The sequence below is a fragment of the Amblyomma mixtum genome, chromosome 1, assembly GCF_055824585.1.
Source record: "Amblyomma mixtum isolate Tamu chromosome 1, ASM5582458v1, whole genome shotgun sequence".
NCBI classification, from domain to species: Eukaryota; Metazoa; Arthropoda; class Arachnida; order Ixodida; family Ixodidae; genus Amblyomma; species Amblyomma mixtum.
In genome coordinates this window covers 237963655-237985449 of record NC_143012.1, presented here as the reverse complement: position 1 = coordinate 237985449, position 21795 = coordinate 237963655, and positions in this window count along the sequence as shown.

Sequence of the window (21795 nt, the reverse complement as noted above, 5' to 3'; positions counted from 1 at the left end):
TTCCGATGACTGAGGAAGATATTCCGTAGGCTGCCAACACAACATATTTTGCCCTCTTCGAATTCCTTCAGATGTCATTCGTACACCGGAACACTGCGCAGCCTCTTCAGCGTTTCATATAGAACGTCTTTGGTGGTGTGGCCTTCGTTCTCCCCTTACGTGGACGACTTTCTTGCGGCCGGCCAATCGATGGACGAGCACTTGCGCCATCTGTGCCAGTTGTCTGATCGACTCTCTACGGAATCGTCGTCAACAGTGCTAAGAGTGAATTCCTGTCCTTTCTTTTGATTTTTTTGGTCGCCACGTCGACACAAGTGGCATTCGACCTGTCACATCGAAGTCGCAAGGGATTCTGGATTTTCCACGACCTACCTGTGTTACTGCCCTACGCCAGTTCCTCGGCGGGTGAACTACAACGACCATTTCATTCGGAAGTGTGCCACTTTGGTAAAGCCTCTTGATTGTCTGCTCACGACGAAACATAATAAGCATCCCCTACACTGGGACGGTAAACAAGCGGTCTAGAGGCTACGCCGATGGCGTAGTATACAAGCTGTTTGTAGAAGTGCGGAAATCAAGAAAAAAAGATGGCTGGGATGAAACGTCGCTTGACCCTAGTTATACGAGCGAAAGCTCTGTTCAGCATTGTCGCCACTATCTGAAATCAAATGTCAAAATCCAGGCAAACGACAAAGGCCAAAGCCAGGTACAAAATAGTCGTAGTCATATGATCATGTGGTCACACTACCATAGCTTGGGCCATACCACCACGCAGTTAAGTTCGGTTTGAACTTGTGAGGCATTGAAGGTCATTGTCGATGTGGTGCCCACTGTCTGAAATCAAACGTCAAGGTCAAGGGTCGGTGCCATGGTCAAGGTCAGGTACTCAATCGTCATAGTGATATGATCACGTAGTCATGCTGTCATAGCTTGGGTCATAACACCACGAATATAAGTTCGGTTTGACCTTGTGAGGCATTTAAGGTCATTGTCGATGTGGTGCCCACTGTCTTAAATCAAACTTCAAGGTCAAGAATCGGTGACATGGTCAAGGTAAGGTACTCAATGGTCATAGTCATATGATCACGTAGTCATGCTATCATAGCTTGGGTCATAACACCACGCAGTTAAGTTCGATTTGACCTTGTGACGCATTGAAGGTCCTTGTCTCATCCACATCGAAATCGGAAGTTGTACCCCGAGGAGTAGAGCTCTCACTCTAAAACACCGATGGCGTAGTGCAATGAGACTGACGCACGCACACACAGACTTGCAACAGAAGCTGCGAAAAATGTAAAATTTAATGTATACTATACACAGCACTGCACACTATATGCAAATTTTTGTTTGGTAGTGTACCCTGCCGCCCGGCCTACCCCTAACCTTTTTTTTCAATCGCTCCCTCCTTTCTTTCCCTCTCCCCCCCTATCCCTGTCCTTTTTCTCACGGCAGCCGCAGCTCAAGTGCTTTAAGTTTCGATGGCAGATGCGGCGGCTATCAACATTATTTTCATTGTTTTGTTATTTCATTCATAAAAGAGCCACAAATACCAATAGTGCAACTGCATTCCACTATTAGGGTGACTTAAGAATCCTCATAGCCTTTAGGCAATGCTATTGTGATTGTTTCACATACTGTAAGCTAACTAGTACATGAGCAATATCCCTTTGCATAAGTGTCTATTACCTGCCTGCCAACTGACATCAAGGTGTGGGGGCATCTGCTGCAGAAGCAATCGTTTGGGTAGACGTGATTGCTGCAACAAGCCTTTTCTTTCAATTTTCGACTTTTTTATTTGCCAAGGGAGAGCCACGCGGCGGTGTGATTTCACGCGAACGTCTGGCCAACTTTGGCAGGTGCCGCAGTCAAAGCTTGTGACGCATTGAATATCCATGTGCAACATTCTCAGATAAAATTTTTGAATATTGTTATATTGCAAGGCACTGTTATTGCAATATTGGAGGTAATGGTTCATTAACCATATGCTTCTCAGAATCTTTTAAAGAGCTTCCCTCCCTCGCATCAAGCATTTAAGACTCCCCTAGAAAATCAATGGGAAACTAATTTGAGGATAGCAAAAACATTATTATGAAAAAATGCAAGCCTGCCGAGGGGAGATCTGAGGATATACTAATTTTATAGTGAAATCTTACAATTTATGAAAAAAAAATTATGTTCATAAACTCTCTCACGTTGAGAAATGCTTTTGTCCGGAATTGTTGGGTATGTTCTATTCTCGCTTAACTGCATTTTGAATCAACGGAAAGTGTTTAGAACAGGCCGGTAAAATGTATTATACTGTGCCACAAAGACTGGCACGCTTTATGACTTCGCCCTGGTAGTGACTATGCCATTTTTATATTCCCAACCTATTACAATAGATAAGATGCCAAGATTAAACCGACTGTTTGAATACAGAGAACCCTAGTGAATGCACATGTGGAGTTCCCGAATTCTCGAGCCACCTATCGACACAGTGGGGTGCTCAGTATGTCACCTGCTGAAAAGTGCAGCGAGGCACAGAGACTGTTCTTCATAAAGGGTAAGTGCTTCGGAATATTAATGGATCCGGTCGCTGGCGGTCGCAAGACGGCCTCTCATGGTTCTGAAGTTGTCATGAAAACTGAGGAAGTAAACCGCGAACACGTGTCATCACGTGACAGCAGCTATCGCTCTATGTGTCCAGACACGGAAATAACAGATAAGATAACGAGCGCTATTTGATAACAAGTGATTGTGCTGAATTTGGACACCTTAAAAAAAGTAAGGTGCAAGGGCTAAAAAAATCCGATACTTGGCACAAGTCATGACCGTGAGCCCACCAGCGATGGGGTCGTCCCGATGATTGCGAAATGCAACAATCCGGTGCTGACTCTTCGAAGCACGCCAAACCAAACTAGATGGTCAAATTCAATCCAGGGCTATCCACTTCGTCATGCCTTGTAGCCAGGGGTAGGTTCGGCAAGCAGGAACATAACAATCGACTCGCTGAAGAGAGCCACTTTTTCTTTATTGTGATGCTACTGACCGCCCCTTCTTCCTCTGAACTTTGTAACGGCATAATGTCTGTCTATACTCTCCTTGTATTGCGTACAGCAAGCTGGAGCCACGAATCGAGAGTCCCTGCCTGTTTCCAAGGGATTTGACATTCACACCGTAGTAGTTAAGGTAGTCACCTCTCGTTATTTTGATATGAAACGCGAAGAAGCCTGTAAATGTCACGTCGGCTTTGAAAGAACATTTCTGAAACAAAAAAAGAAAACGAATATTGTTACAGAGAGTCGTGTTTTAACAGATATTACAAAAACATAATCACGGTCATGCTTTAATGGATGTACTAAAACAGACACGTTTGTTTTTTCAAATTTCATTCGTACCCTAGCTCAATGCACTCTTGTCCGTTTCTATTCTTCTTGCTCGTAATGTAATTTCATTCAACCATTATAAAACTCAAACGCAATTTTCTCAGTATGGGCACAAATTCCGGTCAAAATTTCAGGCTCCTCTCATATTTTGCACAAATCGCTGCGCGCCTACAAGCAGGTCTGCGCAACTTGCCAAGTTTTCCTTATTTTCTGTCTGACAAAGGAACAAAACGCAACAATTCTCCCTCGGAAGAAAAATATTTCAAGGAAGGGGGTCGCACAAGCCGCAGCGGTTGCTCAGTGGTTATGGTGCTCGGCTGCTGCCCCCAAAGACTCGGTTTCGATCCCGGCCGCAGCAGTCGAATTTCGATGGGGGCGAAATTCTAGAAGTCCGTGTACTGTACGATTTAAGTGCACGTTAAAGAACCCCAGGTGGTCGAAATTTCCGGAGCCCTTCACTACGGCGTCCATCAAAGCCTTAGTGGCTTTGGAGCGTTAAAATCCCATACACCAAATCAAGCAACGCTTTTACGAACTTGTCTTGAATCCTCAAAAGAATATTCCGGCCCAAATATGAACCAGCCTGGTCTAGCAGAAGGTCGCTGTTTTACTTTCGAACTTACGCATTTATATGGCTCCAAATCAAAGCTTAAAACGAAGTGTGCTGGCTGGCAAAAAATCTCTGCAATGAATTTTACGGTGCTTTAATGAAAAATATGAGCGCATATTACGTAAAACAACGGGGTGCATACCTCTGTAACCTTTAGTGTGGGAGGCGAGAAATGGAAAAATGAGGCGCGAAAAATTGATTGTTTTATTTTTTCTACGTGCGCTACGCCTTTAAGTTTAAGATGTATAGATATAACAAACGGGTTCCGGCTAATGGTTGTGACCAAAAATTTAAGGTTTGGAATCTTCTGCTGCTTTTGGATTAGTTGTAAACCGCATGGACCACTGAGAAGTTTTAGCTTTTTGCAGAGATGTGAAATGACGAAATCTTTCCGGAAAACTTCCGGCCTGAAATTTCACCGGGAAGCACCCAAGTTTTTCCAAACCGCATGCTAATCTCGCAAGTTTTTTTTTTTCTATGCGTATGAACGTCCCGCCTAACCATATTTCTTCCATGTTGGAATTGCAGGATAATCACGTAGCAATAGCAATGAAGCAGACTGGACGGAAGCAGCCGTAATTTGAAAAAAAAAAAATTCTTTTCATTCGGCCCCATCTCAAGGTCGCAAAATTGCTAACTAAAAACCACCACTTTATAACGCACCAAAGTTATGATTTTAGAATTTTTTCTTCTTTTTTCGCTAGCTTAAGGCGATCGGAAGCAACTCAGCGGTTGGGGATACTTGGTGTTAACGAATACTGAATTCTCAACAGAGTCATTTACTGAAAAATTAAGTCATTAACATTATTATAATATTTTAAGACAGCGTCAAAATTTTTTTATTTAAAAACACCAAATACAAACATCGCAAGTGTAACAACGTAGGGCTTTGTTCCTTTCAAGTTGCCATTATTTGCTATCTTCAGAGCCGAAGTCTAGGAACGAGCAACTAAATCTCCAGAACAAAAGTATGCTAGAACATCATTCGAGTACTTACGGTAGTGACCATCTTTGGTGTTGCCTTTCCGACCATTGTTAGCCTGTCGTCGATATGCTTTGTAATTATTTCAGCACCGTTCAGGTCTAGTTCAAAGATTCTCGTGTGTTGTGCTGTTGGCTTTCTGATCATGGGGACGGTCACGTTGACCAGAAGCTGGAAAGGACTCAGCATGCCGTGCGTGATGTTCCATGTGAACGTTTCGTTGCAACCTATGGCTTGTTCAGTTTCCACGGTCCTGTTCTCAAATTCCTTGCAATTCAGATCACTTACTTTAACTTGAATTGGGTTCCTGCGAAAGGCATTTAAAAAAATTCAGTGTCAATTGGACGTTCAGACTGCAGCGTTTGGCGACTGCGTATGGCTTTAACAATCGCGAGGTGGCTATTATGAATTTCGAGTAATATAATCGCGTTATGGCAGTGTTCGCCGCACGTGTAACAGCAGTTGACACTGTCGAACGAGTTTTGTGACTACATGGTTGCAATCTTCTAAATCTCAGCCGAGTTCTCTGTCCTTTGAAACTTATGATGCTATAACGAGCTCGTGTAATTTTCCTTGCGACTGTTAACAGTGAGCACAGTGCTCTCTATGCGGAGTGGAGGTGCGGCAAACAGGGTATTGAACCGGTACCGACATTGAACTCGAAACCGCAACCAAACCCCTATTATTGCCTGGAACTGGACGCCAATCCAAGCCGTATTTTTTTTTTCGCCATGTTGGAACTGAACCCAAACCGGAACGAATTGAAGGAACCGTTCCGAACCGCTTTGGAACGCGATTCAGGCCCTCTTATAGGGAATCACAACACATGTTTTTTTTTTTTTTTTCAGAAAAATTCAAGGCATTACCGCGAAACTTTAGCCACTGAAAGCGGTTCCTGGCGAAAATGGCAGCAAACCTGTAAGATAACAAAAATGAAACTAGAGTCTATAGGTTAGATCTCGCACTTCCGCAATGGCCATTCTTAAATTGGAAAACATTTTGTTCCCCTGCCATAATAACCTTCAGTTTATTCGTTTGTACCCCCAGGTGACTGTGACAGCGAACGACTTTTTATAAAGGACAGGCCTCTAGAGGCCTTCGCAGTGTATTATTCCATAATAGCATATCAAGAGGGGCTCCTCCACCACAGATGTGCAGCTGAACTGTGACCCATTCCTTCCGTCAGACAGCTGTGTTGTAGTTGTTGTTGTTGTTGCGACTGAGAGAAGGGTGAAAAGGAAATAGCACGGGCCTGCCGACTGCCTCCAGCCGAGCCACCACCGCTGCCACGTGCAGATAGAGGAGAGTTAAAAGATCAGAGGAAAGGCAAAAAGAAAAGAAAGACGCGCGTCGCAGCAACAACCGCGCCCCCCGAAGCGGACGCTGGCTGACAAAAAAAAAAAACAGATAAGCGGCCGTAGCCGCGCTTCGTCGCTCCTTCAGACAGCCTCGTCGAGTGCCTGTACGATTATGTCGTAGCTGTTTTTCCGCTGTATGCTCCTTGAAGGATCTCAATCAAATGACTCATGTAGCATCTTTACTCCCGGACATCATTCTTCCGACTTATCCGCTACTTCTCCCCTCCTTTCACTACGAAGTTCTGATAGGTCAAGAAGGACGACCGCACAATCCTTGTACAGAGCAGAAATCTTTGTACTACAGCACTTGGCCGCAATGTCGGCACTGCACCGGCATTCGGTTGCCGGAAACTAACAATCAACTGAGGGCTAATTCAAGATGGCTTTTATAAATAGATTACCTCTTCCTAACAACAATAAAGCTACCTTTTTCGGAAACTTAGGATTTATAACCTAGAAATGGGGAAATAATGAAATATAGGCATCGCCACCACCAGAAGTTTTCTCAACCAAACAGCGGTGAGATCTTTTTTTTTTCTTTTGTGGTCGGATCCCTGTGGGTTAGCCGCAGATCAAGTGGCTTCCCAACTAGGATCATGTAGTTATCTCGTTTTTTACGTGATGAGTTTAAATCTAGCGGCGCAAAAAATTAACATTTCACTTCTAAAGCCAATTAGCAATATATGCGTCTTTTGGTTCCAAACAAACACCCTGAGACCAAAGTAGCGTAGCCACAAAGACCCATACAATTTTATTTGACCAAGATAATGTCTGTAGTTGCCTACAGTGTCCATTTAAAGAAGCCAGCTTTGAGACCGCCTGAAACGATCGATGTCAACATGCAGCATGCGTAAATTGCTGGTAGAAGTTGAGGAATTCGGCGACGCAGTTTTCAATCATAATGGTATTTGTTGTCAGTCACAGAAAGTGGAATAGTACCAAAATGACTGCGGTTCAACATGGCTTTAACCTAGTTCTACGCGCGAAAGCTCTGTTAAGCATGGTCTCCAGAGTCTCAAATTTAATGTCAAGGGTCAAGGTCAAAAGTCAAGGTCAAGTGCCCAATGGTCGCAGTCATATGGTCCAGTGGTCATACTATACCATAGCTTCGGACATACCCCACCACGCAGTTAATTTCGATTTGACCTTGTGAGGCACTGAAGGTCATCGGCTCATCCACTTCGAAATCGGAGGTTGTACCCCGAGGTGTACAGCCCTCGCTCTAAAAGCAACATACAGAAAAATAAACAAACACACAAAAGAAACAACACACAGTAGCCGAGTTTACAGCGTGCGGCTGCAATTTCACATAGCGGCATCCTAAATGGACGCCTTTAACGCGGCCAACATTGCTGCCGCTATGCTGCAGCTAAAACTTCCGAGGACACTTTGGCAACTTAAGTGTTGAGAGGCGAGGGCCGAGGACACTATGGCGTGACGACTTCCGGTGGATGTCACGTCACAACATTCCCGTGGCTATATCGATACCCAAATTATACATCATTCGTGGTTCTTATGTGTTAATTAGGCTTAATAACACAATTTTTCATCTAATTTGACACAAATCTGACGTTTTTCCGACCATTCTGTGACAATTTTCACTATTCCGTGATGACTTCCGGTGGATGTGACGTCACACCGTTCCCGTGGCTATACCGACGTCCGCGTTGTTTTGACGCAATTTCGGCATTTTTTTCCTATATTTAATTGACTAATTAATCTACAGTCATCAAACCTGGCTTCATGTTTACCTCCTCCATCTGAAGCAGCATCGGTTTTCTTCTATCGTTTTTAGTTCCCGAGTTAAACACGTGTGACACGCTTTGCGAGCGGACGACCGTATGAGCGATTAAATGCTTTCACCTAAGCTCTTATTGAGAAGCGACTTGTTATACCGCGGAATGCCCCAAATTCTCGACAACGCATCACGTTAATCAGTGATAAAATGTTTTAAGGGAATAAGCACCCGCTCAGGACATGGAAACGTTTAGTATGATTTTCAAAGGCGATCAGATGCTCCCTAGGAAGCAGTATAATTGCCTGCTGTAAGTTGACGCGCTAACAATAAACTTGAGGTGGCCCTATTGGAAAGGGAAGAAGCCTGCTTGTAAGCAGATGGCGACCGTTCGCTGAACGTGGAAGTACATGCCTTACGCGATGTCTTCGAAAAATTCCATGGGATAGGAAAGTCTCACACAGACTGAAATATCGAAACAATCTAAATTGACGCTTACTAGAGGTGCAATTTTTCGCTCCAGTTGTGGAGCGCTGCTGCCCACCCAAGTAAGCGCATGCAATGCATTTTCATAACTCACATAATAAGTAGAAACTAATCGAAAACAGGGAGTTGTAATGAAGCGCACAACCAAAAATTTGAAACTGACCGCAGTTTTGCCCATTGTGTGTGGTAAATTATATGTTCAGCATTCAACTATTTTCCGAAAATAATTCAAAGGCATTCAGCAAGTAGCTTGTTAACCACTCTGCCACTTTAGCCTGGAAGATCGGGCGGATGAAAGCGGCTACACTTTTTCAAATGGAGTTTGCAAGGAGCAAAAAAAAAGGGCATTCAGTGAGGCATTGCTAAGTTCTTACTTTCCTGGTGTCCGATATTTCAGTTCAACTGAAACTAACGCTAAATTGTCATGCGACCGCCTCCAAGGACAAGGATTTATGAAAATATTTCGCTTACTGAATATGGTCGGGAAAAAAGGTAAAGGTCGTCTTGGGCAACACTTACTCGCCTCGGCTGAAGTGTCTACCGGTCCAGTAGTCATAATTTGCTGTCAGGTTCCAGCTGTCCATATTGTCATAACGACTGACATTTTGTTTCAGTTCCATAAGATATTCTTCCGCTATCGCGGTCAAATTAACCATCGTGCTAGCACCTGAAAACAACAAAAGTTGAGTGAATAATGGTCAATTTTGCGCACAGGCGTGTACGTGAAGCATTACAAAAATGACCGAAACAAGAAAAAAACAATCTCTAGCTACCTCTTCCTTTAAAATTTGTTTACGATGGCATCGCAATGAAGATTTACTGACCAATATTTTCTAGTGTTTTTCTTTGTAAGTGCAAATATGCGTTTACTTCACCCTCAGTTAGGTTTTTAAAGGCTACACTTACGTCCTAGTTAGCACGAATTCAGCATTGTGTGTACATTTGTTTCGTGGGTGTGGCATTTATTCCCTTAACATGCAATTACTCCAAGCTAACTAAGTACCTGTGTTACAAAAGGGAAGCTAGACTTCATGTTGCACCTCCACTGTGTACAATGACGAAAAAATTATCTGCACAAAAAGTACTTATTTAGAAATTGCGCACCGTCATTACAGGTATTTGACCCGGAGATTACAAGCGAGCAGCATAAACAAAACGGCGCCGGTGAACCTACCAAAACAAAAATAAAATGACAGTAATGGTAAAGGTATAAAAAGGAAGAGCAAAGAACTGTTACCAGCACTCAGGTAATAAAGATGCGTGACACGTGTGAACACACTTCTTTCACTACACTCTCAGTGGTTATGGTGCTCGGCTGCTGACCCGAAAGACGCGGGTTCGATCCCGGCCGCGTCGGCTGAATTTCTTTGGAGGAGAAATTCTAAAGGCCCGTGTACTGTGCGATGTCAGTGCACGTTAAAGAACCCCAGGTGGTCGAAATTTCCGGAGCCCTCCACTACGGCGTCTCTCATAGCCTTAGTTGCTTTGGGACGTTAAACCCCATAAACCAAACCAACTCTTGGCGGAAAGTACACCAGTTCTGCAATAGCTACGTAGTGGGTTAAAACAAAATGAAAGGAAGTGGTGAATAAGCAGCTTTTTTTGTACTAAAGGTACAGCGGGCTCGATCCTTGCCCAGCGGCAAACAGATTGCAATAGGAATAAAAAAAAAAAGCGAAGAACCACTTTGTACTGATATTTCGGTGCGAGATAATAGGGCCATTTAAAAACAGTTACTTTCATTCCATCAGATGCATTGGTTTCTGTTTTGTATTCACGATGTATCATTTTGCAAGCATTTCCTCGCAGTGTTGCATTAAACGAAACTTTGTACTTTGTATTTTTACGTGCTGCCCAGAGCACCGTCAGGCAGACTTATCTGCCTTTAGCTCTGGGCTCCAGGATTCTTGATAATCTCAAAAATAAAATTCCGATTCCACATCGGTATACCTCGCATTAGCAAAGCGCACTCAGCAACAGCAAGCGCTTCTTACTCGACCTATGTTGTCCATGATCATAAATTAACGTCACTCTCTACGGGTGCCTGATACCGAGAACGTTCTTTAAAAAATGCTTCCCCACTTCGTTTCACCTTCACCTTCGAAGCAGCAATGGCAAAGCCTGTTTCGCCGTTACCCTTCCCTTCACCTATACATGAGTGAATTCTGAAGAGCGCCTACTCCGTGGCCAGCAAGTACCTTATGGCTTATGCCTATCTGGGCAACACTGTCTTTGGGAAAATGGTAAATGCGTAAGTTTCCGATTATGGAACACTTCGTCGCCGAAGCTAACATTGTTCAAGCCAGAGAAAAGAGACTCACAAAGCCATCGCTGTGGTAAAAAAAAAAGATGAAGCTAAATACCCGGCAGGTTACGCGACAAGATATTAGAATTAAAAATAACAATGGGTTTTTCTCACCTTCCCTTATGCCAACCTGGAAGAAAAGTAAAATGAAGAGGCGTCACCTTCAAGCGTACAACGGTTTCATCGACAAGGGATAGCCAACGTTATATACAACTGCGAAGAGCACAAAGTTTGCGAATTCCAAAGGGAGAATTACTTTACTGAGCTTTCCTTCCTTCAATTCATCGATGGTCGTGCTAAATAAAAGAAGTTTCATTTTATATTTATGATTAAGAAACACATGTAACACTACTAGTCAACGTGGCATTAGACACGGCAGCAGTGACCGTTCCTCGGTTCGCGAGATAAATCAGTGTACAGCGGAGCAGAGTACCAAAAATGCAAGAACAGTATTACCAAACCTGCTTTTTCTACACAAAACTAAAGGCACCACTCTTCAGTGCCGCTGTGCCTTACTGATTCTTCACCTGAGCTCCAAAGGCACACTGAATATTGCACATAAGGCTGACCGTAATAGAACAGAGTTTGCAACGGTGGAGGAAGAGAGATCTAGCGCACCCCTTATGACGAATTTTCAAGGGAATAGCTCTTAGTACAGTAAAACCATCCAGGCATCTCGCGTTCGACCGGAGCAAACATGTTGCAACGATAGCTGCGTCTCATCGCCTTCGTCAAACTTGCGTTTTCCCTCTGGCGCACACAACAGATTGAGTGGATCATAGACGGAACATCTGCGAGAGTGAGCACTTCTCGATCCCCATGGCTCTTACTGCTCAGACACACATGGGATCACCAGCAGATGAATGCTCGTGATTACGGTCGCAACGTATCGCCGCGAATCTTTGTACTGTTTGTTTGCTCATTCTTCAAAGGTGCCAGCAAGCCGCTTTATCGCTTTTGTTTGTATGCAAGGCATGACCAGATTTATCTCGAATGATCTCATCCTGGTGGAGCCGATTCTAGGTTGTTCCAGAATGCTGCGGTAACTTTGCACGCCGCATTTCTAAAGTTCGCTATCAGCTTTAAATTGATCACTGTCGAGAGCGGCGGGCATTCTGTTCGACGACCGCCGAGCACGCTTGTTGCTTTCGCCGCCACCAAGTCATTCAGTTCATTGCGGGCGCAGGTCAACCGAATAAACAGTTTCTTCTGGAAGCCTTCTTTCGCTGTCTTCCTCACTGCCTGGACTGCTGTCACCACCACGTGACAATATGATGGCAATGCCGACACTGAATACCCCAGAGAGAGCGCAGACTGTACACCAATAAAAGTAGGACCGGTTAAGCGCCTCTACACCAGGAGACCTCGCATTGCCTTCCTGCTTGTTAGGAAGGGAAATGAAAGAGCTAAGCTGAAATGTAGTACATGTTACCGAAGGAGTGGGCCCTCTCGAGACAGTGTCACTGGTGGGCATACGGTCAGTTAGGACGGCCAACGTGGGCACTCGCGCTGTATTCGCATTGGGTGCGGCGCAGAAATTGCCGTTAGTTCTGCTGGGTAGAAGAAGAAAACCCTCAATTTTTTTTTTTCTGGAAGCCGCTTTTCTTCGATGTGTAGCAGATTTCATTTGTAACATTCTCATTTCCCTTCTTCTGCTGTGGATCAAATGCGTCTTCGGAGAGAACGCACTGTGCCCAGAGCACCTCCAACCAACGACACCTGCCCGGATTTAAGAACGACCACAATGTAAAGGTATTGCAAAAAATGTTTTTTTTTTAATAATTTGAAGCTTTATCCTAAATTTCCTAAGAAAATTGTGGCCTCTTCAAAAACTGTTCCTGGAAGGGGTGTCCTGCAAGGCGAATTTTTATAGTGTTTAATTCTGGTGAGCACAATTTACACCTTTTAATAACATATAACTGCACAAGAGGCGTGAAACTTAATGGCTGGAAGTTTGTAGAAGGTAAGAAAGTGCCTCAAAATGCGAGTATGAAAAACGATACTAAAAGTTCTAAATAAATGTGACAAGCGTGTACAAAATTTACCTAATTATCGGGACTGCGCAGCAAAAGTTATGATTGATTCTGCACAGAGCAGTACAGTACAAAATTTTTCCTTGTCTTCATTCGCAAGTGTCGCAAATTAGTCACATTCAGTTTCTGAAAAGAACTGCCTCTCACGGGATGACGGGAACACTGGCGAAAGTGGCAGGACTGTTATATCTGGCTGTGAAGAAATATTCTTTTAATGATGACTGGCCTAATGTAATCATACCTGTCCTGTGTGAACTAGTTTACAATTATTTGCGAAAATATCAGCAACTATCTGCGCAAGATGTTTGAACACATATATCAAGGGCACACATTTTTCAACCAAGTTTCAGAGCCAATGTACCCAAGCAAGTTTTATCGGTATATCGTAACCTTGACAGCGCCTTAACCATGATCTTTAATTAAACCTCGGCTGATGTGCTCGGGTGAAAGATTAAATATACTTAGTACTTACCAAAAGAAACAGAAAGCCCAAGGCCACATTCTGGTACATCTTGATGGTCGCTGAAAACAGCGAAAGATGAAGTTACTGGTTATCGTGATTATTTACTATTGCAGTGAAAAAGACACACTTTATGCTCTCCCCTATTACACAGGGCGGACCCATCACAGCTGGTAGCTTCAATTTCCTGCTCCCACGTCCTCCTAGTTCAAAAGATATATATAGAGAGAGAAGCAATAATGCGGAGCAGGATGCTAGAACCTTCCACTTTATAAATTTAAATTATTCTCTTACTGCCTTTCACTTGAGCTTGTGGTCACCAGCCGATTGCCTTAAGAGCTGCGTCACGGCAAAACACTCTTGTGTACAAAACCCCTAATGATCTCTCGCAGAATTATTGGAAGGGCTGCCAGATTTAAAGATTCATAGCCAGTGTGGTTTTATATTCCGCGTTGGGCCCAGAATTGCAGGTACCAAGCCCTACTTCGTCAAGAAATCACCTATGTACTTTTCCCCTTTAGTACATATATCATGTAGCGACCCATATGACCGGCCTAGACCGCGCACAGGAAACGATAGACTTCTAAACAGTGCATCCTCAACATTTTTATTTCTTTCCTTCCTACTCCATTCTAGCAGAATGGACCATAAAAAATAAATTATTAAATTCAAAAAATTATAATAAAATAAGCAAATAAAAATAGATATATTTCAAATAAATAATCTCCAACAGCAGCCGGGAGCCATATCTCTCCTTCCAATAAAGGTTTTATACATTCATACTCCGTTATGCTAAAATCTGCAACATCTTTAGGGTTGCATGGAGCCGCCACCATCCCTGCTATTCGCGTCGTCGTCAGCCACGAGCTAAGAAATGAGGGCTATGGATTTCATGAAAGGCAATGATAAAAGGTGCCAACGCTGATGATCGGCTGCATTCGGAAAGTTGGAAATGGAAGGAAAAAAGAAACTCCGCAAAGAAAATAACGACTTACTTTTACAGAGATGCTGTTTCAAACCTGTCGTCCAGACCTGACCATAAGGATGGCTGCGAAGAGGCTTTTATGCGGTACGTCAGAGCTCTCTTGATCGGTCTTTCTCGTTTGCAGTAGCAGCGCTGGCTGTTGTTGTCGCAAATTCATTCCGCTCACGCTAAATAAAACATCCGTTGTGTTGAGTTAAATAACGAGTTAGCGTTCAAAACAGCTTGAGAACAAGCAAGAGGAAGGAACAGAAATAATGCTCTAGGTAAATCATTAACTAGGAGCACTGTTTGAGCGAGCATATACGCTAAAAGTGCAAGCGAATATTTAGGTTTCAGGTTTCAATATATTTGCAGAAACAACAGCTAAATTCTCGTTCGTATGTCATTGACGCTTTCAAGAGACTTCTTAGAAAATCCACAGCTTCAAGACCTTTCGCGCCCGGGTCCCAGAAAGTTACCGACTATTATGTTTATCTTTCAGAGACACATGTCAAAGTTCTGAGAAATGACGTTAATTGGATGCCGCTGGAGTTTTTGTCAAACATTTAATGACGAAGATGACACAAGGAACTTTGCGCCTTTGGTTAGGAGTTTGCATTTTTGAGGAGGAACCACTCTATTAAATATTAATTGGCCCAAGAAAAGCAAACTTAACAGCTTGCTTGTGTAGCAGGATTTGGTGTATGCTCCGCTGTCTGAGATAAAGGGCATAGGTTCTCTCCTTTTCCCAGCTCCATTTGCATCCAGATCACTTGCACTGGCGTCAGGCTAAAAACGATGAGGCCTACAGTAAGAACCCATAATTAGGTTTTATCATGTGCTCTTGTAATGCTGAAAAGCATCTTGAACACCAAATTATGGGAGCTCCCGGAATAAGCAAATTCAGTCGGACATCGTCCTGGAATTATGTCGAGTCATAGCCGAGAAATCTCGGGAAAGTTCCAAATTCTTTGTTTATGTGGTATCGAGCAGGAAATAATTTGCTTTTACCACAGACTTCAATAGGATTCCAACCAGCAACGCGCGAACAGCGGAGCTGCGTTCCTAAAACTAAAAGTCATCCACCAACTGCATAAAATATAAACAGATGCACGTTTCGCCTGTACACTTTTACTAGAGCCTTTTGTCTGTCCTCGTCGTCTTGGGCTTTAAGCGTATCAAATGGAATGGAATAAACGAATAAACGTAGTCTGAGTGTCAGCGTACCTAATGCCACTTAGCATTACGAACCTGCAACTTTAATAGGCGCAAGTTTTTCTCTTCGGCAATACCTGTTTTATAGAATATTCTGTTCTCAGCAATAACAAAATGTTCTTCCCGTCCATTTCAGCAAAATGTCTCGCTTAAGTGCAGGGAGCATTAGACGGTATAATCAGGTCCAATTATGCAGAAAATGAAGATGTAAATATCAGAATGTTGTCGCGATCGCAAACGTAAATAAGCTAAAAACGGTTATGACTGTGCACGATTGTGAAGCAAAAAGAACGTGACAAAATAAATGCAGGAGAGAAAGGAAAAGCTAAGATCGATGCCTGACTCATTTTTCATCAGCCCTTCGAAAAGTTTCCGTGATGATTTCTTTATCCAGCGACTCCACTCGAGGTAGCTGAAGGGTGGCGGTCGGTACTTGTTCTCGGAAATTTTTTATCGCCTAGATACAAAGTTACAGGCATTTAACGCGTTTCTCGCTTTTGGCTTTTTAGTCTGAAATAATCTCTGCATTTTTTTGCAAGTAATATTAGCTGCAAGTTGCCTCTCCGTCCTGATGTAGTTCGAAAACTGCCCAATTCTTTTTTCAAGGTGCTCCATTTCGTTCATTCTTCATATAATAGCGAATGTATTCCGATTCATTAGGATAGTTCAATACTGTGGCATAAACTATACCTTAGGGCTTACGTCTTGCTAAGATTGGGCCTTTGTAAAAATATTGCCAGTTTTATACTAATCCTTATTTGATGTCATGAACTGATTCTTGCGTTACAAGGAACCTTACGGCCAAAGTAATGAACCACATCTTGCTTTCGCGGATAATTTTTCGCGGGTAAATTAGCATACCGCAAGAGCATCAACACCTCTCCCCCGCATTAAATGAATATACTGCTGAAGCTCTTCCCGCACTGGAAGCCAAGCTAAGGTTTTCATCTGTAAACAACTAAACTCACATCTTTCAGCATTTGAGATTAAGGCGCGGGAGTTTAATCCCTTTATCACCGAACTATTTTCTTGATCCCATTTGATTTCCATAGAGACTAATAACGAAAATTCCGCAGCATGATTGGGGCTCACTTTGTATGAGCATATTTTAAATTTTTCACACGCACAGTGTGCACGTATAAACATTTTGAATCTTTTCTACGTTTATTCGATTTCTAGTATTTACATAAAGCCATGAACTCTACGTGTTCGTTTTTCATTGATTTCTGTGGAACTCAGCGTTAAACAGTGCCCTATCACCTTTGCAGGTTCATGTCATTTCAACGATGGCAACAACGACGGTGAGATCACTGTTAATCAGAGCGATTACGAAGTGTCCCATCGGCTGTTTGCCGGCACTTGTGAAAAGATATGCTTTACACTATAAACAGCTCCTCTTTGACTTCGTTGTTCGCCGCAACAATTTCGGCTCCTCTAGAAAGCATGAAGCTATGGCAACTTCACCAAGGTCGTAGTCATGTCATTACATATTTTCCTGTCTTGATCGCGGGGTTTCTATGTCGCGTAGGCGTATTTATTTGTCCATAACTCTGCTGCAGGCTTGAAGAGCATAAATTTGCAAGAAGTGTCTCAATTTGTTGGCATATCTTACTTCAACCTGCTTTTTGATTTCTATGTTTTCTTAAGATTTCTTCATGAATCTTCATAGCTCTGCGACTTCATTATACCTTCGCTGGGCTCTCCTGTCAGTGCTTCTACGCCATATTGCTTAGAATTAATTTTACTCGGACAATGACGCGTTAAGGCCTACTTGGGTTTACAAGGAACACAGGAACGCAGGAGAAGAGGAGTGTCTGCGGACCGCCATTGCGGGCGAAGCTGTAGTGCCACTCACGAGTCTCTTTCGACTGACAACGAATTTATACACTTACCGAAAATTAACTGTGCAAGCCGATGCTTCGAGCTAGTTCTTGTAAGCACGTTCACTCAAACGTCGCGTAGAACATGTCTAAAATCGGTTCTTGTTTCTATTAAATGTACCTTAGCTGCACATGCTCATCTCGTGCCATATGTTTTGGCGTCTACTGCCACTGTTTTGGACATGGTTTTATCGTAGTTATGTCCACTGCGTCTGCCACTTATGGCGAAACTAGGCCTTACATTGTCCAAGCCCATCTATTCTAGCGGCTTGCGCTCAGAGACAGTGGATCGCATTGGTTCGGCGCCATTGCTACCTAAAATTTCCGGCGTTGATACCATCGGCGGTGCTCTTCGCCGGTGTCCACAGCAGCGCATGTTTGTATAGCGATGGGATGATCATGTCGAGTGTGGTGCCTCTCTTGAAAAATCCTCTACGCAATGAAACCGTACTTTACTGGAATAAGCAGATTTCATTCCGGTCCGGTTCTGCAGATAGTCTGATACATTTACATTTCATTTCTTTATTCCAGTTTTTCGCGCAATACAAAAAACTGAGGACGGCTAGAAAAAAGCAGTGTTCCACCACTGCGCGACAAGCCTCGCCGCCCCTTAATGTTGGCAGCAGCACATGATGAACGAAAAAAAAACAAATAACAAAAAGTGCATAGACATAGACCGACGTATGAGCATTAAGGGGTAAAAATTTTAAACAACACTTGGCTCAAAATAACTAGGCATGACAGCAACATATAGACGAACATGTCATATATTGGTAATACCAGTTGCTACTGTAGAAATAGTGGCTACATTCTTATGCTGTTACAAACAGCATTTCGGGCATGGTGCTTTCCAGAAAAAAAAAAGCTTTAGTTAGCAGTGGTATTACATATACAGGTTGCGAATAGAATACAGTGACATGGTACCAAGTTCATTAGACAAAAGTGTGTTTAGAAACCGAGGCAAGATAGACCCGAGCATCATGAAACCATAGTTGGTTTTGATTTGTGGGGTTATATACGAACCACAGCTTCTAATGTCATAAGAAGAATGGCGAGGTGTAAGTGTGACAAGATTACAAAAGTAGGTGTCATCTTCGGATATTGTTCGCTTATAAAAGCATGCAAACCTGTAATCAAACAAGTGCATCACAGACACAATCCTGTTCTCGCGGAAAATTGGCGTGATTGGTGAATCATAAGGTAAATTGGCAACAGCACGAAGCATTCTTTTTTGGAGAATAGAAAGTTTGTTAATATTCGTCACAGTCGTATTTCCCCACACAAGAAAACAATAACTTAAAGACGAATAAAAAAACGCGTAATACAGATTCATCCTGACCTGCAAGGGTAAAACATTTTTAAGGTGATAGACAATTCCAATAGATTGAGAAAGGGTAAGAGACATAGCTTCTACGTGGGCATCCCATGTCATTGTCGATGTAAACAGAATGCCAAGAGATTTGAATCTATCCACGTATCTGATAGTATCGTGACCTAAATAAATCGAGGGCGGATTAAGCACGTGCTTTCCCTTGGGGTAGAAAAGTAACGCAGCAGTTTTTTTTGTTATTTATCTTTAGAGCATTGTTGAGTGACCATGTTTCTAAGGCGAATAGAGCTTGGTTTGCAGTGTCAGTAAGTGATTGGATATTATCGGAGCTAAAGAAAAGGCTTGTGTCGTCCGCGTATATGATGTAAGTCGTTTTGTCGTACAAGTTAGGAATATCGTTTGAATGATGATGATATGTTTAAGAGCAAGGGACCCACAATACTACCCTGAGGTACGCCTTTTGTTATGGCTAGTATGTCGGAGCAGTAGCAGTCAGTTTGTACGTACTGAAATCTCGAGCCTAGATATGATATGATAAGGTTCAGCGGTGGACCGCGAATGCCATAATGTTCCAGTTTTGCGAAAAGGATACGATGGTTAATGTTGTCGAAAGCTTTGGTGAAGTCGGAAAAAATACCAAGCGCGAGTAACTTATTTTCAAAAGAGTTAAGCACGTATTCTTTCTGTGCAAGTAGGGCGTGTTCTGTCGATCTGTGGGGATGTGAATCCGTATTGATAATCGGTTAATAATGAATACTTTTTAATGAATTTTCGCAGCCTTAGTAGAATTATTTTTTCCAAACCTTTCGAAAAGTACGGGAGGACCGAGATAGGCCTGTAGTTGCCGAGGACATTTTTATCGCCTTTCTTATAAATTACTACCACTTTTGACAGTTGCATATCGGCAGGAAACACACCTGTCTGAAGTGCTAAGTTATAAATGTGCCTCAAACATTGAACTATTTCGGGAAGGATGTATTTACCAGGCCTTCTCTGGATGTTATTAGCGTCGAGGCTATGTGTGTTCTTTAAGTTATTATAAACGGAGTATACCTCTGGTTCGACAGTTGGCTCGAAAAACATAGATTCTGAGGTTTTTGCACCCAGAAAACGATATACAGCTGCGGGAACACTGGAATTGGGACTATCGTCTGACTCAGTGAATTATTCATTGAAGGCATTGGCGAGATCTTTTCCTGAGATAACACAACCGTCGATTTCGAGACTTCTTGGGGACTGGCTGCATAATTCTTTATTTAAGATTGTATTTAGTTCCCTCCATCTTTCTCTGGGGTTTTTAGCAAGGCGATATGCAAAAAGATTCGCATAGTATTCATTTCTCGCAATCTTTATATCTTTATTTACTTTATTACGAAAAGGAATATCGAAAAGGAAAAGGAATATCATGCCCAAACGGGTTTGCCGTGTCTAGTTCAGCACTCATACCGGTGGGACCAGTACAGTTTAGAGCTCAAGCAGGTTTAACCGAGTCCGGTTCAGCGCTCGTGCCGGAGAGACCGGAACTGAATTGTGCAGAACTGAAAGTATTTTACCTGGGCTCGTCTAGGGCTGATACTGGAGAGACTGGAACTGCTGTTGATACGTCTGGAGGGACACAATCATACCAGTAACTGGGGAACATCTTGTAACTCAGAAGTGAAAGCCAGAACGTCGATTTTGGTCAGTGAAATGAAAAATACGCACGAGGATAACTGAAATAGAGCGGTGGCGCCCGAACTATATTGTACACAGGCAGCCTCCTAGCCGGCGACGTAATGCATGAAGTACGCATGATGAATGCACATCTGATGAATGCACCTCAAGGTGGAGTGGATTTGTAATAAGGGAGTAATTACTCACTGACATCCACCGAAGCGCAGCCATACGGCTACAAAGGAAAGCTATACAGATTTCTCAGAAACTTCGCAATGAAAGAAAAATTCGTCCCAGACCAAGAGGAATTTTTCTTTAACTGCTCAGTTTCTGAGAAAACTGTATAGCTTTCCTTTGTAGCCGTATGGCTGCGCTTCGGTGGATGTCAGTGACTAATTACTCCCTTATTACAGACGCATCCTGCATGAAACAAGCCAGCCCTATTCATGCAGGTTTATTCTGCGCAGTAAACCGGTATAGACAATACTGCATAAATGTCATACAATATTTTTCAGTAGGGAAAGTTGGCGCATTGGTTTAGCTCTCCAACTTCCATGGGCCACGCTAATGACGCGCAGAGCCTCTCTGTACAGCGCCTCGAGATATGCTGTTCGGCTCTTGGTGAACTGGAAGCACATGTCTGCTACATTCCTCGTGCTACCAGCAGGGCTAACAGCTCCTTGTGTGAAAGGATGCTTTATGAGCGTCGGTAAAAACACGAGGGGACAAAGGCGCAAGTTTTATAAGAAAAATGACGAGATGAAAGCGCCACAAAGCGATGATGAAGGTCGGAACTGCGATTTTTGGTGCACAAATCGCTTCTCGAGGGTGCCACTAAGAACTAACTATCTCTACGAGAAAAAAATGAATGAGTTTTAACGTAGTTAAACCGAGCAGACTTGCGAAAGCATGCGTTTAGGCTGGTTAGCTCAGGAGGCTGTTGATTGCGGATGTTGTTCCGACGTCAATTTAGCGGCGGTATCCGGAATCTGTACGAATTAGTTTACAGTAGTTGAAAATAAGTTTTTCATGCTTAATATCCTGCTTAGGCGCTGCTTACTGAAGATCACCTTCTAATTAAGGGGTCATTTCCTGAAGTGCAGTGGTATGCCGCATGTGCTTATGAGAGATGTCTATTCAGAAGGGTATTGAATCAGATGTATATTGAATCAAGACGCACAAAAAGGCGAAAATTGGGTGTAGTAGGGTGTTCAAGATGGTTCAACGCGTTTAGCTTTTTATAGAACAAGAGACAAAACAATGACACCAACGCAGAGCGCGAACGTACTACTAGTTTTAATGGTGGAAACAGGTGATCCTTTTATACACGAGACGTGAGCGTCATCAAAGCGTCGTGAAAGAAGACATAAAGCGATGTAGTAGTATTTTAGTTTTCTTCTTTCATAAACAGCTGGAGAT